Source organism: Miscanthus floridulus, chromosome 19, assembly GCF_019320115.1.
Source record: "Miscanthus floridulus cultivar M001 chromosome 19, ASM1932011v1, whole genome shotgun sequence".
Taxonomy (NCBI): Eukaryota; Viridiplantae; Streptophyta; class Magnoliopsida; order Poales; family Poaceae; genus Miscanthus; species Miscanthus floridulus.
In genome coordinates, this window is record NC_089598.1 from 13,507,375 (window position 1) to 13,528,641 (window position 21,267).

At 44.5% G+C, this 21,267-nt stretch overlaps 1 pseudogene; it reads right to left on the reverse strand.

Annotated features, from left to right (window-relative positions):
• Positions 1 to 9,672: 9,672 nt before the first annotated feature.
• On the reverse strand, positions 9,673 to 20,964 carry LOC136529126 (carboxypeptidase SOL1-like; annotated as a pseudogene).
• Between the last annotated feature and the right edge of the window lie 303 nt (positions 20,965 to 21,267).

Sequence of the window (21,267 nt, forward strand, 5' to 3'; positions counted from 1 at the left end):
GGCCCAGTGCGTTACACAGATTGGTTGAAGACGCCAATCACCTTTTTAGAACAAGATAGGAAATCAATAGGGTTCTCATAGATTCTAGAAGCTCTGCAGATATTATCTCTGTAAATGTCTTTGACCAGATGAAGCTAAGCAGGAGTCAGTTGCAGCCTTCGGACTCACCACTAATTGGTTTTGGAGGGAAAAGGATAGATGCATTAGGAAAATATCCCTCCTAGTCTCCTTCGGAGGTCAAGAAAACGCAAGAACAGAATATGCAACCTTCGACGTAGTAGATCTCTACTACCCCTACAATGCCATCTTCGGAAGAGGGTTCGCAAACAAATTCAATGCAGCCAATCATATGGGTTATCTATGTATGAAAATGCTAGCCTTGCACAGAATCATCATAGTTCATGGCTATCAGAAGGAAGCAAGAAATATAGAAAGAGACATCTACAAGTCGCAGCGCAACATCAACTCCATCGAAGCAGCTAGAACTAATTCAATGGAGCCTCCGAACATGCCAAAGGGAAAAACAGATCTTAAGGATCAGGAAGAAACAAAGACAGTTCCATTGGAAGAAACAGTCCCAGACAGGAAGGTCACAATCGGAGGCAACGTATCAAAAGAAGAGGAAGCAGAGCTCATAAAACCTTAGCCAAAAACAAAGACGTCTTTGCCTGGTCAGCCTCCGACCTGAAAGGAGTCAGCAGGGACATTATACAACACTCCCTTGAGATCAACCTCAGAATAAAACCGAAAAAGCAGCGACAAAGAAAAATATTGGAGGAGAGAATTTTAGCAGCAAAAGCCGAAGTTCAAAGGTTGTTAAATGCAAACATCATCAGAGAGGTCAAGTACGCAGAATGGCTGACGAATGTAGTACTGGTGCCAAAGAAAAATGGAAAGACAAGAATGTGCATAGACTTCACAGACCTAAACAAAGCATGCAAGAAAGATTCATTTCCACTACCAAGAATAGACACCTCCGTTGAGAAGGCAGAAGGATGCAAGTGTTTCTCTCTTCTGGATTGCTTCTCAGGATATCACCAGATCTAGCTCAAAAAAGAAGATGAGGAGAAGACAAGTTTCACTACCCCCTTCGGAACTTATTGTTACACAAGAATGCCCAAAGGATTGAAAAACGTTGGATCAACCTTCGCTAGAATGACGAAGGAAGTCCTTGGCCCCCAGCTGCAGAAAAATATCATAGTTTATGTTGATGATATTGTGGTGATGAGTAAGGATGAGGAAGACCACATAGCAGATTTAAAGGAAACCTTCACCAATCTAAGATAGGACGGGCTAAAACTCAACCCAGAAAAGTGTGTCTTTGACGTAAGCAGAGGTAAAATGTTCGGGTATATCATAGGACCCAAAGGCATAAGAGCCAACCCAGACAAAACAAAGGCCCTAATTTCAATGGTGGAACCATAAACCAAAAAGGAAGTCCAAAAACTCACTGAAGAATAGCAACACTGAACAGATTCATCTCAAAGTCAGCAGAACGTAGCCTCCCATTCTTCAAAGCTTTGAGAGGCAGAGATAAAGTGGAATAGGGGCTAGAACAATCAAAGGCCTTCCGGCAACTCAAAAATTATTTGGCTATCAAACTCATGGTAATAGTGACGGATCCAGAGGCACCATTGCTATTATGTGTTGTAGCCTTCGACCATGCGGTCAGTGGGGTGCTTGTCCAAGAGAAAGAAGAAGAGTTGAAGGTCATTCAGTAGCCAGTCTACTACATCTTAGAAGCCCTATCATGAGCAAAGTTGAACTATACAGAGATAGAAAAAATAGCATATGCGGTGTTGATCCCCTCAAGGAAATTGAAGCACTATTTCCAAACACATGAAATCACAGTACCATCTTCGCAACCGTTAGGGGACATACTCTACAACAAAGAAGCATCTGGAAGAATAGGGAAATGGGCAACAGTTGTACGTTTTAATAACTCTTGGTGGTTGGGCGGTGTTTATTGCTTGGATATGTTTTCAAGTTGGGATTTCCCTATACCTGGCATATCTTTTGGCCTTTACTGCTATTGTACTTTAGCTATTAATTTTGGCAGTTAACTGAAGCTTGTTAACGATAAGCCTCTCCCCGATGCCAACGCCGAAGGTAGGTCTTTGTCAGGTTAGCTTTGGCCTTTTGGTCGTTTTGATAAATCCTTGAAGCCGGAATATGGACAGGTCTTTCTCAAGGTTGCAGGCTACTTTAGCCGAGGGGGTCATTCCATGCTTTAGAGGCTTCGTCAAAAGCATTGGAGGGTCCTCTATTGTAATGCTATCGTCGAATATTGTGGCTGCATTGCTAGTCACTTTCGACCTTCGCCTTTTATGGTATTTTGGGGGGGGGATTCCTCTTTATATTTTTAGAGGTTTTTACATGGAACTTGCCTCATTAAAAACCTCACCTTCATTAGGAGACCCCTTTGTGAGGAAAAGAGTGCAAGCCCTTTTGCATGAAATGTAAAAATGCGACAACTAGAAACTTGGTGACCTTCGCTTATAGTTCCGCGGAGGCCACCTTTTTACATTTAGATGTAAAACCTACACAAACTGTCAATGTTCCAGTTATGCGTTGTTGTTCTGCCTTCGCCGTCGGTCAGGTAGAATGACCCAGGTCTTTCGGCGGCCTTCGCCAAATAAGGGCCTTCCCATTTTGGTTGGAGCTTTCCAACATTTTCAGCATTAGGTCTCCTTCTGAGGACTAGGTCTCCATCTTGTATGTTTTCCTGATCACTTTGTTGTCTCTCCATTTTTTGGTTTGGTCTTGGTATTTTGTAATGTTTTCAACTGCTTCCAGTCTTGTGCCCTCAATTGTTTCTTTAGAGTATTCTTCATCTTTTGCCAATGCCTATTTTATGACATGGAGGCTCTGATGCTTGGCTTCTTCGGGCAGCATTGCTTCTTCATCGTATAAGAGTTTGAACGGTGTAAAGCCTGTTGTTCTAGAGGCTATAGTGTTATGGGACCATACTACCTTCGGTAGTTCCTCTACCCATTTGCCTTTGCAAAGGTTGAATAGAGTCTTTGCTATTGCTGAGAATATCACTCTGTTAGCTCTTTCCACTGCTCTGTTTGATTCTGGGTGGTAGACTGAGGCGAAGGCAACCTTGGTACCTATACTCTTGCAAAATTCTTTGAAGTTGTTCGAGTTGAATTGTTTCCCATTATCAACTGCTAGGGTTCTTAGTACTCTGAATCTGCAAATTACGTTCTGCCAGAAGAACTTTTTACTGTCTCTGATGTGATTTTGGCGAGTGGTTTGGCCTCAATCCACCTTTTAAAATATTCTATGGCTACTACTGCAAACTTGCTCCCCCCTTGCGATAGTGGTAGCGGTTGAACCAGGTCCATCCCCCATCTTTGGAGGGGCCAAGTAGGTGGGATGAGTTGTACAGCGGCCGAAGGTTTTGACTGGTGTGGGGAGGTGCTCTGGCATGCTTGACATGTCTTGATAATCTCTTTTGCGTCATTAATGTGGGTAGGCCAATAGAACCCTTGCCTGATAGCCTTCGCAGATAGTGTCCTTGGACCAATGTGTGAGCCGCATGAACCTGAATGAATTTCTTGTAGAAGGTTTTTGCCTTCTCTTTGAGATATGCACTTGAGTAGCGGTTGGACAACCCCTTTTTTGTATAGTATTCCCTCTATCAGTGTATAGTTTCTTGCTCTCGCTGCCATTCTGGCTGTACTTGCCTCATCCTCTATGTGATGCATGTTGTTGAGGCAATCTATGATCAATTGCCTCTAGTCTTTAGACTCAGTGACTAGGATTGTTTTGAATGCCTTCATTGTGGCCTGCGTTGCGGGTGCTTGCAGTACTTGATAAAAGACTCTATTTGGTATGGGCAAGTTGTTTGCTGCTGCCTTCACCAATTTGTCCGCTTCTGCATTTACTACTCTTGGTATGTACTACAGGGTGAATCCCTGGAACCTCCGCTCAAGAGCCCTTACTGCGGCCAGGTATTTGGCCAGTTCTGGTTCCTGTGCCATGTATTCTTTTTCAACTTGTCTAGCTATGACTTGGGAGTCTGTTTCTACCAATAGTGTTCTTGCTCCAAGTGCCTTTGCCTTGTTGAGGCCTAGTATAAGGCTTTCGTATTCTGCTATATTGTTTGTTGCTTTGAATTCCAACCTTGCTACATACTTTGTGCGGAGGCCAGATGGTGTTATCAAAATGGTAGAGGCCCCAGGGCCTAGATGCCCCAAGCCCTGTCTATGTAAAGTGTCTAGATTTGGGGCTAAGGTTGCGGGGCTTGTTGTGCCGAAGGTGTCTAATCTGCCATAAAATGACGACGTAGAGCCTCCGAACTGCTCAAGCGCCACCACGTAATGCTCAGCCGCCGCTAGCCGGATGGACTTGGCATCCTCAAGGCGCTTAGATAACATATCTACTTGCGCCTTTAAGGCAGCGCCAGACTCCCTCTCGGCATCCACCTCCTTCCGAAGGCTGACGGCTACCTCAATGGCCTTCAGGGCGCGCTCAGCAACCAGTTGCTCGACAGCCTTCTCGCCATCAACCTCCTTATTTAGCAAGTCAACCTTCTTCTGGAACTCCTCCAGTTCAGCACAGATAGTGCAAAGGCCACCAACCTCCCCTACAAGCCGAGTCTTTTCGGCCTCTAGAGTCTACCTCCTTCTTTAAGGCCTCGATGGCCAAATTGCAGTCGACCACCTCCCGCGTGCCACGCTCTTCGATGGCCTCCAAAAGATAGCGACTCTACCAAAACAAGCGTCAGCCATAAGCAAAGTAGAGTAACAACCGAGAAAACAAAAAAAGAAACATACCATACATTGCTGCTCTAAGTTCATCCACGGCAACTTGAAGTAGTCTACGTTTTTTAGGTGGTGGCGAAGGTGGCCTAGCAGTAAATTAAGCGTAAGAAATGTAAGACAAAAAGTAAGAAAATAAAAGATATAGGAATAACAACCTCCTATATAATTATAAACAGCTTCAAGCAAATCTACCCACCCACTTATTGTGCTGTCAGAGCCACCTGGAATAGCAAACAAAATCAGCAAGACCGAAAACAAAAAATAATGCAGAAACGAAAAACAAGAAATAAAAAGTAACCTTCACCACCATCCAAGCCAGCGCCGGATGGACGAGGAGTCGGACCCCAAGCGAAGGCCTCGGAGGGGCTCCCAAGCCAATCCGAGTGAGGTCCACACCCAAAGGGTCATTAGGGTTTTCATCAGTCCTCCCAAGGGCCTCTGTCAAGCCCCCTAGAGAAATAAAATACAAGTCCCGATAAAATAAGAAAGCTTAAGCACTAAAGGAAAAGCAAAGCTAAAAAGCAACTCACCAAGATGCAAAGGACTCGGGACACTGCCTGGGCCTCCGATATCCTTGATGTGGTGATCGGTGGCCTAAAACCCTACACCCCGAGACAGAGCAACTGGAGAGCTTGCCCCCACCACGTCCTCGGACACCTCATCGAGACCTACCGCAGGTCGATGAAGGCCAATACCAGCGGCCTCCCCCTCTTCGGGTGGAGAAGCATCACCACCACCACCACCATCGCCCTCGGAGCCAGAAGTTTCATCATCCAAAACGTCGGGCATAGGCACCATGGCGAATGGTTCAGCAGCAAGGCCGTCGCCCGCACCTTGGAGGGTTGTATCCACCAAATTGTCGCCGCCAAGATCCAAGGAGGTAGCAAAGCGCTCGCCTCCTGTTCCAGCAGCAGCGGAGCCAGAGCCTCCGCCAACGTTCTCGGCAACCTCATCATCATCATTAGCAGAGGCAGCGCTGACGCATCGGTGGAGGCGGCAACAGAAGTAGCCCTAGTCTTTTGCCTCTTAGTAATGACCTTGGGCGCAGTAGCCCCCTTCCTCTTCCTCGCCTCCGCCACAGTAGTTACATTCTTGGAAGCAGTCTTCCTTGCCTTGTCCTCTATGGACTTGTGCACTTTCGCAGGAACATCATGTTCCTCGTGGTAAATCCCCAATTCCTCAAAAACTCTATTAAGCTGGGGCATCATACCAACGATGCCCCGGCGCGCTAGATACTCCCTGTCAGACATCTCACCAAGTATCTCACGTGCCCCCGCCTCGACGGACTTCACCAACTTCTCCGCAGCCCGGCCCTCCTTCTTCGCAAATCCAAAGCGCGGGAAAGGAACCCCGACACCTTCGCCAAACACAGGCAGACTAACCATCTCAATGGTCATGGCGGGCCTATTCCTACCGAGGGGCCAGCAGTTAGCCGCCACCATCTCCTCGACCAAGTTGCGACCTCTGGAGTATCGTCAGGCCAGAGCAAAGGCCCTGTCGCATGCTTCGCGACCCTCCTTAGTCCCCGGACCTAGGGTTCCCTAAGTCAAAGGCCTCATTGGAGTCATCACCGAGGCTAGCGGATAGCGGGTATTCTTCTTCCCGTCTGAGTCGGTAGATGTCATGCCTCCGGTCCTCACGTAGAACCAATACTACATCCAATCCTTCGACATCTTGTTCTTCTGGGCGAAGGAGATCTCCAACTTCTCGCCCTTTTGGGCCCTCCACGGCATAAAAGCGCAGCTCCCATACTATGCCACCAGTTGATCTTCGCCAACTCGCTTAGGCTTGCGCTAGAGCTCGTAGTACTCACAGAAAGTACCAGCGTTGGGCTCCGCGCCATAAGACAAGCAGGGCCAACAAAACTTACTCAAGGTAACTATTCCATTGGGAATTAGATGGTGAAGTTGTACCTCAAACGCCTCCAACACCTAGCGAAGGAAGCGTGCCACCGGGATGCGAAGGCCGCAGAGAAAGAAATCCCTAAAAACCACGGCATCAACGGCCTTTGGCTTAGGAATTGTCTCCCCCTCCGGAGGCTTCACCTTAGCATCCCCAAAGCAGCCCAGCTGTCATAACTCCTCAATCATGTCCTTAGTCATGAGCGAAGGCCCAAAATCCCATGTCTTGGATGTGCCAGCCATGTCTCCTGCCTCTTCAGCGGTGATTAAGTCTACGACGGAGGCCTCAACTCTAGAAAGATCCTCTTCAAGCCCCAATGCCTCCACACTAACAATCATGCACTCCTCAAACTGCGCGGACCACCCACTAGACCTAACACAAAGAAGGCTACGGTACGGCCCAAAGAAGGAAGTCCGGCGTGGAGGAGGACTGACAGGACTAACCACTTCTAAAACTCAGAAACAACCCAAGAGGGGAGCGAAGGCAAAAGCCAACTAGGCGAAAGTCGGGCGGAAAGGGACAGCGCAGGAAGCGGTAGAAGCGAAAGCGATGGCTAGGATAGGGACGGGGGCCTTCACCTACCGTCCCTTATATAGCCCCGCTGCGACGCTTCAATTTCCGGGGCCAACGGTCACATCCGCTCAAAAACACGTCGGTTCCGCAGCTACCGCGGCAAATCAAATAACGACATGTCACCAATGTAGCGGTCTGATCTAGGTGTCCCAAGGGGGAAAGGGGGGAAAGCCTCCGCGGGCGCAAGAGCCTCCGCACCTTAGAGCCTGAGGGCTAGGTTTCAAGGGCAAGGCTCGCATGGGGGGAAGCCTCCACGCCTCCGAGCCTGAGGACAGTGTTTCGAGGGCAAGGCCCGCCAGCATCGGACCAAGCCCTCAAGGGGGGAACTGTTGGGACACGGTTATGAGTCGCGGAGGCCAGGGACCGCAACAGCAATGAAAGCTAACGATTAATGAATTTTATGAGTGATGTTCAGGAAGAGAAGATAAAGCCTCCGCCCGATCGGCTGATCAGGGCGAAGGACCAGAGGATGCGGTGAAGGCACCCAAACGTGGTCCGAGGCGGAGGCTTCGACGCCCTGAGCGGAGGCTTCGACGACCGGAGGTACTCGGATGCAACCAAGGGCGAAGGCTCGAGCGGCACCTGCGGAGGCTACGAAGAGTCGGTGCGCAGGTACGGGCGAAGGTCGCCCCGGACGAAGGCCCCGAGAGTCGAGGGACTTTCTGAAGGACAGCGGTGCCGGGCCGTGGGCCGCAGACGGACTCACGGGTGCGGCCCATCAAGCAAAGGCGGTTGAAGAAGAAGGCACCCAAATTACTCTTAGCAGTTTGTATTAGCATAGAAATATTCCGAGGATGTACTGTAACCGTCAAGGGGTAAAATTATGAAAGAGTAGCATTAGCAAGCAGTGCCCTATAAAAAAGGAACATAGACTCTGTAAAGGGAGGAGGTAGTTGAATGCATTTATGAAACCCTATTTTGGTCTGGACCCACTTTCCATCTGACACGTCTTCACATGAGGCACCTATCCGGGCGAAGGCTTCGACTACCTCCTTCTAGTCCCACCTGCTGGAAACCACCGTTTTCCAACACACTATCCACGTACATATATACCCACTGTTGCAGGGTGCAGGCTAGCCAATGCATGACCGTGGTGCGTGCATATATGTGCCTACATCGACAGTAACAGTGCATGCCATGCATGCACGGCCAGCTCAGAGAGTCAGAGATCAGCTGTTGCTCTACTTCATCATCTAGAACTGCAGATATTTTTTTCCCTCTCTGCAGGGTCGATATCGTCGTTGCAAACTTTTATTTATCTGTGCTGCTTTTTTCCTTGTTATCGATGATCAGGGAGAACAAATTGATGCTGTGGGGGTGACTTGTAGTTGTAGTGGTAGTAGTAGTGTCGTGACCATTGAAGGCCCGGTCTAGTTCTTCTATTGCCGAGGAGAACTGGGCTCGTTCGTGCCCGGCTAGAGCTACCTGGGTAATATGAGAAAAGGAGGCTGCGATAAGGACATGGCGTTGCTTCGCGTGGTAGTGGTACCACCCAATCAAATTAGATCCAAGCAAAATATCTTTTCAAGCCATGAAGATTTCAGATTTCAGGTATTGGCATATTGTAGACAAATTTCTCTTTGTATATTCCAAGCAAAATATCTCTTCAAACTTCAAAGCCATGAAGATTTTAGACTTGAGGTATTGACATAGTGTAGATAGATTTCTCTTTTTATATTGTCCATCGAGTATTTATGCAACCGATAAATATCTATCTCTTCAGGACATGAAAATTTGATGCCTCCAGTTTCACTTGTAGATAGATTGATCTTTGTGTATTGTTATTTGTAGAGGCTGCATTTTCTTCTTGGGTTAAAAAATGAATGCGGCTCCATCCATGCTATGCTACAAGCTTTGCAGATCCTACTAAGGACCAAACGCGATGTTAATTTTCAATAGGAGAAAAGAAGAAAAGGTCAAATACTAGGCTAGTAACATGGTCACTCGACCCCCGAGCAGAAAAGCTATGCAGATCCTCGAGGACCAAATCGGAGACCAGCATGGTTTTTTTTTCTTCATGTTAGCAGCCCAATAAAGTCAGTAGTATGTGGTACAACAATGTAAAGGCAGAGACTGCTTACACCAACCCAATCACATATAGCTTCTGTAGTTGGCATCATGTTACGCATAAGCATGTTTGACTTGGTAACTCCTATAGGTGCGTGGCAAAGTGGGTATTGACGTGTATTTCTTGTTGCTCATGGTACCGCATTGTTGCCAACATAAGGAAACTACCTGCTAGAGTGCTAGCTGTACTTTCACTGAAGATCAACAATGGCCAATGAAATAGCAGCTTCCTAGAAGGTAGAGCATCGTCACACAACAACGCCCCGTCCCCACCCCCACCCCCACCCCAAAAGAAAAACTACAGCATCCTCCCTCATCTGTACCACACAATATACCTTGAGATTGTGATATTTTCCATTGATGCAAAACTTCCATTTCCATGGTACATTGCTCATCCTTCAACTTATACAACAACTGGGCTGTTTTAGTAAGAGCCTATGTGAGTTACAAAACTGTCCTAGCCTCCTAGGGCACAAAATTCCTGTTATACAGCAACAGGCCGTCTGAGTGATGAGTATCTATATGTCAGAAACTTTGATGCCAACCTAGATGCCATTTTTCTCTTGAAGACTAAATAGAGGGTCAGGATAACGGATACGATAAGAAGATACAACCAGAGGTGAGCTTCTTGAACATGGAACAGCTTGGCATTGTCGCAGTGGCAGCCCTTGTCGTTACGGGGTAGCTTCATCTGCACATCAGTTCCGTCCGGGTCCAAGATGAAATCCAGGTTGACAGCTTCCTGCTCCAGCATGATGCGTGTAGATTTTTGCCGGAAGCCTTCCATTGATGCCACGACTGCCACGAATGATGGCAGAAATGTCACTGATTTTATAGAGGGACAGTACAGTAGCAATGGTATGCATTTCAGGCTATTGATTTCATTTGTTTATCAAATGGGTGGTCAACTTGGTCTTACTACCAAAAAAAAGGATTTACCTTCACTCTGTGTTGCATATGGGATGGTAAACTAATGAATAGAATTTACATAAATGCTGTGTTGCATATGGGATGATAAACTAATGAAAAGAATTTACCTTCATATGTCTCACCAGGTGCAACAATTCGATGGTAATCTCCGAAAGTACTGCTCGCGCTTACCTATAGAAAAAAAAAAGTTAAGTAAGTCTGCAAACTCGTATCAACAATCTATATTCATTTTTCAGTTCATCCATTCTAACATAACATAATTAATGCAGCCAAAATGAACTAACCTTGGAATCAATGCCCTTTATCATCACTGAGCCAGGTATAGGCCTGCCATTATCTGCTGCAAATATCCTTCCATGAACTCCTGACTAAAACTAGAGTCAATATGATGGGACAGCCAGATACACTCTGGTAACTCTTGCAGATAGAACAAAAAAAGGTTAACTCCCAGAAGCAGATAGAGGAACCACAAGGTTTCTCCAATTAATACAGGGCATAAAGTAAATTTGTGGGACTAAGAATGGATGGTGGCATCAGGGATTCAGGGGGCACACTTAAGAATGATCACACATCACAATAACATCAAACCTACCTAAGTAACCTTTGGAGGGTCACAAGTCACGACTCAACAGAATTCCTCCAGTCCAAACAGAATTCCCTTTTTTTCGTTTAAAGACAATGATAAGGATATCTTGTACTGAAATTGGAATAACTGCAATATTACTTGATAAACTCTGTTCTTACCAAATAAGAAGAAAACATCCCACAAAATCCTGGCTTAACAGACAAACATACTGATCAGAACTAGAGACAGTAGTGGCAAAAACATCATCCCAATGACCCAATTAGAAGAACAGTTATCCATCACAAACAGTGAAAGGTTTGTTGAAAAAGGAAAGCAGGATAAGCTTCCTAGTGCTCATGACATTGCAGTGACAGTTAGCAATGAGAAATTCTAAGAAAAATTGGTTGGGCTTGTTCAGAACTCAGAGCAACTTAGCCAAAATGGGGTACCCTGAACCAGCTGCTTTCTAAAAATTTGGTTGCCCTGCATTTTTAGTTATAGAAAATAAATGGATAGCTACAAACATTACTATGAACCAGTTACCAGTACATGATCCAAACCCTGGTCTAAACATGAGCAACCATGTGCCTCAATTCACTAACCAACACCATTTCATTTCAATTAGTGCAAAAATCACCCTTTGCAGTGCATAAAGAGACTACTGTGGAAACATATTACCTTTATTAGGGTTGCAAGAAGATTGAGCATACTCATCCTATTGTGTTCCCAGATGACAGGAAGCTGTAGCAAAATGATAGAATAAACAACAGAACAGAAAAATAATTATCAAATGCTCTGGGTCTGCAACAGTAGAAGTGCAAAGGTACCTCATCTGCTTTTGGCCACTTTGTGTCACTAATCTCCAGAGTTAACTCAAAGCAGCCTCCATGTATATAGTTCCAGTCCTGCATACCACCATATATTGGATACCTGAACCACCAGCAACAATGTTGTTTGATTCAAAGCCCATACATACACAACCTAGATAAAGAAAATCTCATATGCAGTATGAACTTGCTATTGTTTGTTTACCACAATGCTCCATTTGTTATCCCTCCTTCAAATTCTTTGTTCAAAGACATGTTGTAGTGGGACCAACTATACACAGATGCCATGTGCCGGAACGTCTTATCATCAGGACATCCGTAGTAGTGTTTGCTGTAAGAAGTCAAATCTTTGTTGAGAATGTTACAATGTGAAACCAAGGAAGTCACATTGGGCCCTAAAAACCAGTGGTGACAATCAGCAAATCAAAGAAAGCAACCACAGATAGAATTCAGAAAATAGGCTTATCATCACATCGTTGGATATTTTGAGAGAGGGAGACTTGATAGAGGAGTAGGCGAGATACCCTGTGTGTGTGTAAATCCGGTTGTTTGTGGCAACCCAGAATCACTCATAAACTCTGCATTAATGGTTCACTTCACAGTACTTTATTAATCAGCTGCTACAGACGGTCAGGCATGAAGTTGATGGCAATATGTCCCGACACTTGACAACCCTTGCCTTGAACCCCCCCCCCCCCCCCCCCCCCCCCCCCCCTCCCCCGGCCGCAAAATTTCGACTGGTCACCCAAACTCTTTAAATAAGTCAAACAGCCCCCACCTAATGAAACTTGAACGTTGTAATTTCGTTGCTGTCGTAATGAAATTCAGTGTTACCATGGTGGCAAAAAAATCACCACCTAATGATTTTTCTTCGCCATGTACACATTGTGTTGCTGGTGTAAAATTGCAAATTGATAGATGCCAACATACCTTATGATACAAAAGTAAATCAGTATTTGAACAGGGAGAAGCAAATAGAATATTTTCCTTAGTGGGTGAACTGGCCCAGTTTAAATAGTTTGGCAGAGCAAAATGAGTCAAAATTTTGTTTAGGTGTCAAGAGGACAAAGTGATAGTAAAACAGACCATTTTCATACAAAGAATGAAAATGCAACCAACAGCAGCAACATCTTATTAGATAGATTAAGGCACCTACTTGCAATCCAAACTTCAAATAACCATTAGCACCATGGGAAGATAGTAAAAGAATTAAAAGAAGGCAAACACAACAATCTATTGTGCATAAGCTACCACAATTTTTGGGCAATACTTCATGAAAAGCTTGTCATACTTTCTAAGGGCGTACCCAGTGCAGAGAGCTCCCGCTCTGTGCAGGGTCTGGGGAAGGGTGTCAGTGGCAAGCCTTACCCTCGCCTGTGCAATGCGAGGAGACCGCGACTCGAACCCGGGACCTTCCGGTCACAGGCGGTAAGACTCTACCGCTTGCACCAGGCCCGCCCTTCTCATACTTTCTACATATTTAAAAGTTTTAGAGAGAACACTATTAATTGAGATACTTGAAAAAATGAATGTTAATTAAGTAGAAGAAGAAAACACCTTGTGTCTCTAGTTCCATCCCATGGATAGTTGGCAACATGAGCCCCCTGAAAAACTCAAATAAGAGAAAACCATAGTTTCAGGCTAGCAGTAGGTGAGAAAACCTCATTTCAACAAGTGATATTATAACCACAGTAGGTGAGAATAGTTACCCCATGCAAGCTAGCAGAAGCCGTGAAGTGCTCTTGCTTTACCCAATTCATAATGGCTCTAGTTTCAGGCTGTCTGTAGTCAATATCGTTGTTAACGGAGAAAAACGGTCAATTTCGGCTAGTGTCAATTGAATGGCTACAAGGAAAAAGGAAGTACAAAAAGGGAAGTAGATGCTTCCATAAGGAAAAGAGGTGCAACATAAAGTACTCACTTGGTCAGGAAAATCCCTGTTGAGATCAATATTGTTTGCATTACCACGCCATCTAAGAGCAAATCCATCAGGGTTCATTGTCGGAAGTATATGAAGGTGCATGTTCTCAACAATGAGAGTTGCCTACAGAAATTAGTTCAACTGCTGACATTTCCATATACAGTTAACCATTTTCACAGATTAGTGAAAATATGTTCTGCTATACATCATAGTTACATGGAACACCAGATCTTAATGTTGAACAATATATTGTAAACTAAGTAAAAACAGCATCCTTTAGAATTTCATCTCATACTTCATATTTTGAATAACTTTCATGTGTTATTGTATTTGTACCAAAATTATGATATCATCAGAACACCAACTCCAAAAATACTGGAAGTAGTTATCACAAAGCTAAAAATTGCAAGAGGTTCTCTATTGGTAAACTGCAGGGTGACCAAAGAGCAAGTAACAATAGAGGAACGTTGCTTTTACCAGTGAATCCTTCAGATAGTTATCACACAGCCAATTTGCAAGATGCATAAGAACCTCTCTTCCAACAGGCTCGTCACCATGAACATTTCCAATGATCTGCATGTGTAGCACAAATTAAATCACATATAAATTCTTGCTATCTTCAATACTGAGATTAGGATAAACAACCTAGAGCATTCATCATCGATTTCATTTTAATAAGAACATAAGAGGTTATTAACTCCAGCAACAGAGCAAGTCAGCAGAATAATTGTCAATGCACTTTGTTGCAGGAAAACCATGTGTTTAAGCATGGATCTAGTATAGGAATTCAGGTTAGTAATATGGCATTACTTGATTGCATGTTTGCCACTCAGAAAAATGTGTTAAGTGTGATCCTACATAGGTAACATTTCTGTGCTCAAGATGTGGGGAAAAGAGTTAGTTCCCAATGAATTAACAAGAGTGAAAAAAGAAAGAAAGGGTATGGCATCATGGAAGTCGAATTCAAGAAATTGATTTAATGAGATGATCATCACAGGAAATCTCCAACCAGGAGTTTATTTCCATTCTCCAAATTACGTAAAAGGAAAGCCCCACTCAATAGCGTTAAATAAAATGGTACCACAAACCTTGAATGCTGGTTCAGCTTCTCTTTGCCTGGGCTTGTCCGATATTTCAATCACCCACTACAAGAACAATCGGAAGTGTTCCCCAGTATGTAAATTTGACACTAAGAGAAACATACAAAATGTACATCCATTTAAGTTACATACCAATGGAAAATGATTCACACTCTTTCCATTGCTGATAACAGGTTTGTGTTATCCCTCAAAGAGAGGAAACAAAAGGTAAGTGAAGTGTGAACATATGAGAATACTGGAGGGCAGGAAATAAAGGAAGAAATAAGTAATACACTTAAAAACTGTGATAATCAAGGAAAATATCGAAGTTGCATAGCAAACAAACAGAATAAAGAGATTGAAACCACATTATTCTGTTATTTATGAAATTGCTTAAAAAGGGCTAATCATGGACAATGAACATGGAACAATTCAACAATCTGAAGTAAAACAGAACTATACATGTATCTATGGATATAATTATGTTTATAAGTTGGCATTTCATGATTGATTTTCTTTTGAAAGCGACATTTTTTATTTTAGCCTTTTGCTTTTACCTATCAAGATTGATAATGATTTTGAATTCTACAATATACCATATATGACTACCCACCAATGATGCAGGCATTTAGATGTCTTTAAAAACTGATGGTCTTAAAAGTTTGTTTAGAAGCTCCAAATGTAATGATCACAAAGAAGTAAAACATTATACATCATGTACCTGTACACCCTGGAGATATTAGAACAACGACTTCCAAAGGCATGTACAGCAGCCTCAAGCTCAGCATTGCTCATGTATCCACGGACCATCTCTTCTCTAAATGTATTTCAAAATCATACACAGCAGAGTCAACCAATAATGTCATGAGACTGAGACACACATTGTTTTGTTTTTATATTAAAAAAATCCTTAAAAGTTCTAATTCTAAACATACATGATCTGAGGTGGCTTATCTTCAAGAAGTTTACGTGAAAATGACTCATGAGCTCCATCATCTGCACACAGTGGACAAACAAAATAATAGATACGTCAGTAACTGCATAATGAAAATAACAGATAGATGATGAGGTTAGTCAAGATAAGAATAACTTGATCAGATCAGAGAAGGGCATGGGTATGAGTCTGTTTTGGATGGAGCGTGGACAAAATAAGCCACTACAAAACTCCAGATTAATGATTAATCAAGCCATTACAAAAATGTATACCATTGTTTTAATAAGCTAAATAAATACGTGATAGGCCGTAGTCTTCATTCTTCAACAGTCAACACACACATCACGTATTGAAGAGCATGATATTTTTATAATTCTAGCTCATCCCCGGCATCACTGAGCGTGCGCCGACTCTGTTCATCCCCAATCAACGACGGTTGTACCAAAATGACATACTGAATCCCAGGCACCGGACAACTCCCTAAAAAAATATCCTATAAGCACCCACCAAAACGAAACGAGCTGCCAATGTTTACAAGTCGTCCGATTAATCGCGATTAGTCGGTCTGGTCGGTACCATGACCTCGATTAGAGACTTCGACTCGATTAGCTCGACTAGAAACCTGGTCGTCCGACCAGAGGGCTGCACGACCAGGCTGGGCACTGCCTTCTTTGGGCTTGCCTGACTGGGCTTCCAGGTGAGTAGTTGGGCTGCCAATTTGGCCCACTAGGGTCTGTAATATATATACAAGAGGCTGCTGCTCTGCTCTTTCTCTCTTCTCCTCTCCTGGCTGCTGCTGCTCTCGTCTCCTCTCCTGGCTGCTGCTGCTCTCCTCTCCTCTCCTGGCTACTGCTGCTCTCTTCTCCTCTCCTGGCTGTTGCTGCTCTCCTCTCCTCTCCTGGCTGCTGCTGCTCTGCTCTTTCTCTCTTCTCTCCTATGCGTGACGGCTGCTGCTCCATGCGCCTCCAGTCTTCCCCGTGCGCCTCCAGTCGCCGTTCTTCGTGATGAGCTGCTCCAACGACGGTATGTGCCTTTCCCCTCTCCATCTTCTTCCCTCCTCCCCATCCCTCACTTTGCAGCCTCTCTGGCTCTCTGCTAAACTACTAGGTTGCTTGTTGTGATGTACTGTTGTCCCTCTGCTATTCTCTGGCTCTCCATCGTCCATCCTAAGAAGTTGTTCTTCTGCAGATGTGGATCGACGATGTGCAAATGTTGAAGTGTACATGCCTCCGCCTGACCTTGAAGGAGGTGTTCTAGATTCATCAGTTGGGTCAGATCCTGCTGCCACGGCTTCCTCATCTACTCTAGAAGATATTCCTTCCCTAATTGAGAGGGCTATAGCAAAACTACCTTCAGATCTTGCTGCCCATGCTGTTGACACAAAGAGAAAGGCAAGATCTCAAGACCCAGGATGGAAGTATGGGTGGTGGCCAGATCCTTATAAGAAGGACTTTGTGCAGTGCATATTTTGCAGGAAGGTAGTCCCATCCGGAATATGCAGATTCAAGCAGCACCTTGCTAGGGGGTATGGAGATACAATAAAATGTCCTAATACTTTAGCAATAGTTAGGAAGGAGATAGCTGTTTATCTGAAAAAGAGTTCAAGGACTGTTCTTGTGGAGGTACCTACAGAAGATGAAGATGAACAAGATGCTGCTGGTGCAGAAGAACCTGCAGCTGTACCAGTACCAAGTTCTGGAACAAAAGTTAAGCAAGCCAAGAAGAAGATTGCTCAGGCTACCATCACTTCTTTCACTATATCTGCTGCAGCAAAACCAGCAACTAAAAAATAGTCCAGGTCAGTGAGTTCCATGCTTTGCAAGTCACCAGAAGAAGTAGTTGCAGAGAGGCACAAATCCAAGCAAAGTCAACCTACACTTGAGCAGTGCACAAAGAAAAATAAGGAGGCCAAAGTAATTGTTGATGATCATGTTGCCGATTTCTTTTATGAGAATCGCATTCCATTGAACGTCATTAATTCAAGAAGCTGGGAAGTTTTACTTGAGTCAATTGGACAATATGGTCCTGGGTACCGCTCACCATCATATCATGATGTTAGGACTCCGCTGCTTGAAAGAGCTGTGAACAGAACAGCGGAGTTGAGGAAGAAGCATGAGGAGGCTTGGAAGGAATATAGTTGCACCATAATGTCTGATGGGTGGACTGACACAAGCCACCGCCATCTCATCAATTTCCTTGCTAACAGTCCAGCAGGGACTTTCTTTCTAGGGTCTGTTGATGCTTCAAGTGAGATAGCAAATGCGAATATGTTGGCTGACTTGTTGGAGAAGCAAATTGATAAGGTTGGGAAGGAACACGTGGTGCAGATTGTCACTGACAATGGAGCCAACTTCAAGGCAGCAGGGAGGCTTTTAATGGAGAGGATCCCACATCTATTTTGGACACCATGTGCAGCCCATTGCTTGGATTTGTTGTTGGAGGATATTGGGAAGATCAAGGAATTCCACACTTGCATCAACATGGCACAGAAGGTGACCAGATTCATGTACAAGCATGGGAGGGTTCTAGATCTAATGCGAAATAAGATTGGAGGAGATCTTGTGAGGCCAGCTATAACTCGCTTTGCCACTTCATTTCTCACATTGGCAAGCCTGCATAAGAACAGGAGTGGATTGAGGAATTTAGTGGTTAGTGATGAATGGCATGCTACCGGTTTCTCTACCACTCAAGAAGGCCGACGAGTTGAGAACATTATCCTTTCAATGCCATTTTGGAATAAAGTGGAATTATGCCTAAGAGCTTCACAACCACTTCTTGTAGCTCTAAGAATAGCAGATGGAGATGAGACACCAGCAGCTCCTGAGATTATGGCAGCCATGGATGTTGCAAAGGCCGCAATCAAGGATTCTTTGCAACGCAAACCAGATTTACTCAAAGAGGTACTAAAATACTATGACAACAGATGGGAAAACCAAATGGAGCAGCAGCTGTATGGAGCAGCCCTATACTTGAATCCAAGCAAGTTCTTTGCCCTAAAGGAAAAGGATAGGAGACAAGCAGGAAGACTGAGAATCATGTTTAATCAAGTTATGTGGAAGATGGTGACTAATGATGAGGAGCAGAACAAGATAAGCAAGCAGGCAGAAGACTATGAGAGGGCTGAAGGCGAATCCTTCTCACAGCCAGGAGCAATAAGAGACAGAGATAGAAAAAATCATAGTAAGTTCTCTAATAACTATTTCCTTCCCTTTTTTTTTAAAGTAGTTAGCAATGAACTAATAATGGAATTCTATGTTTGAAATGGAATTATGGAAATTACAGTGCTTTGGTGGGGTGCATATGGTGGCCTCACATATGAGCTCCAATGTTTAGCAAAAAGGATTGTTAGCCTTTGTTGCGCTGCATCTGGATGCGAGCGTAGTTGGAGTGAATTTTCTGCTGTAAGTGCTAGTGTACTACTGCTAAGTAATTAAGTATAGTAGCAAACTAGTAATATTGATATGTGATTCTGCATTATATTTTGTGTAGGTCCATACAAAAAAGAGAAACCGATTAGAGCACCAAAGGTTAAATAAGTTGGTATATGTCAGTTACAACCGCAAGATGAAAAACAGATTTAAAAAATTAGAGAGCTGGGTTCCAAAGGAAAGATATGCAATCCACTCTTGCTTGATGAATTTCATTGGGAAAATGAATGGGTCAATGAAAATTGTGAACCAGAACCAGTTCAGGAAGGTGGTGGCGATGCTATGACTTGGTAAGGCTGGACGAAAAACTCAAAGCTCGTTAGCTCGCTCGACTCGTGGCTGGCTCGACTCGGCTCGGCTCGTTAAGATAACGAGCCGAGCCGAGCCAAGATTTTAGCTCGTTAGCTATAACGAGCCAACTTGAGCCAGCTCGCGAGCCGCTCGCGAGCTAAACGAGCCAAGCTACTAGGAAAAAAAGTATCATTTAAGGTTGTTAGATACATGAATACTATAGTATTTTATTACACTTGTATATATATTAGCGCATATTAATTTTTTTATTCGATTTAAGGTTGTTAGATGCATTTCTTTTGTATTATTATTATTCTCAAACTTTAGATAAATGCAAATATTATATTTTGTGTATTTTTTATATCTGGCTCACGAGCTTAACGAGCCAGCTCGAGCTTTTAACGAGCTGAGCCGAGCTGACTTTCTGGCTCGTTAGGATAACGAGCCGAGCCGAGCTAGCTCGTTATCTTAACGAGTCAAAACGAGCCGAGCCGAAACGAGCCGAGCCGGCTTGTTATCTAGCCCTATGACTTGGGCTGTTGTGGATGAGGCTATTGGTGCAAGTCAGGGTCTAGAGGGACGTAACTTGCCTAGGGCTACTGCAACTCGTTCTGCTGTTGCTGCCCCTGTGAGGCGTACTTATGCTAGGAACAGGAAGCGTCCAAGGAACACAGTGACTCCGACTCAAGATATTGATGAAGTTGATGATGAAGACCAAGATCAGCATGTAGATTCAGCAATAGCAATGGAGGAGGATGAAGAATCTGCACCAACTGAAACTGGAGATGGACCAACTGGAGATGGAGATGGAGGCTTCACTTTTAATGTTGATTTGCTTAATTAGATGGCTAGTTGCCTGCTTTTGTTGGACTGTTAAATTAGATGTCAATGTTTGTGACTGTGTTGAACACTTTAGCAGTTTAGCTTATGTGTACTGAACTTGAACACTTTAGCTTATGTGTACTGAACTTGTTTGCTAAATGCTAGTTATTTGCTACTGCAGCAGTGCTGCTGTTGAGTTGTGTCAAGATCAAGACTACATTAGTGTTGCTAATTATGGTCTTCTTTGGTATTTTAGGCTTCCAGTAGCAAGTCAGCAAAGAAATGGAGTTTGGGACAGGAATATGGACCTCTGGACATGGCAGAAAAGAGAAGAAAACAACTCCCACAAGTAAGTCACCACCTAAACTCAGTAGGAGACAGAGATGCTCTTGATGCTTGCTTTATTGTGTATACTATATAGTATATATAGGTATATATATAGTAGGTATATATATCCTGATATATAGGACGACCAAGGGTCGACTAGGTTCGACTAATCGTCCTGGTCGACGACTAATCGTGATTAGTCTTCTGGCCGGTCCCATGGCGACTAGGTTCGACTGGACGACTTGAAAACATTGCGAGCTACCGGATCTGCAGTGCCCGAGGGTCCCAAGTGGGACACGGAACCCACCGCTTCACACGGATGGGGAACGGTTATAAGTTCCAACCCGCATCATCGCCCCCATTGCAATGCATATCCAACCTCGACATCTCAAGGTCAGAGGAAGAGAAGGGAGAGAGAGAGACCTGACGGATCGCGGCCGCCTCTCGCAGCGGCCTGCGTGGGAAGCGAAGCGAAGGCACGGAGCACGAGGAGTATGACGATGGGCTAGAGGCGTGAGATCGCCATGGGCACGGGAGAACGCCGCCCACGGGAACAGGAGAGAGGGACTGAGGGAGGTGGGGGCTGGCCGGCTGAGGAGCGACTGAGCGAGGCCGCTGGATGCCTATGTTAAGCGCACCAGTGGGGCGGCGACCCGGACACGGCCAGTAATCGGTGGCCGAGAGCCCCGAATTTTTTATTTTTTTAGCCCTTTTTTTAAAAAAAGTTTTTTACAAAATACGCTCATGAAGAAAAGATTTCAGAATCTGGACCCTTAGCTCGGCGCCAGCATCAGTCTCGGCGTCAGGGACGCTGGCGCCGAGCTTCTTG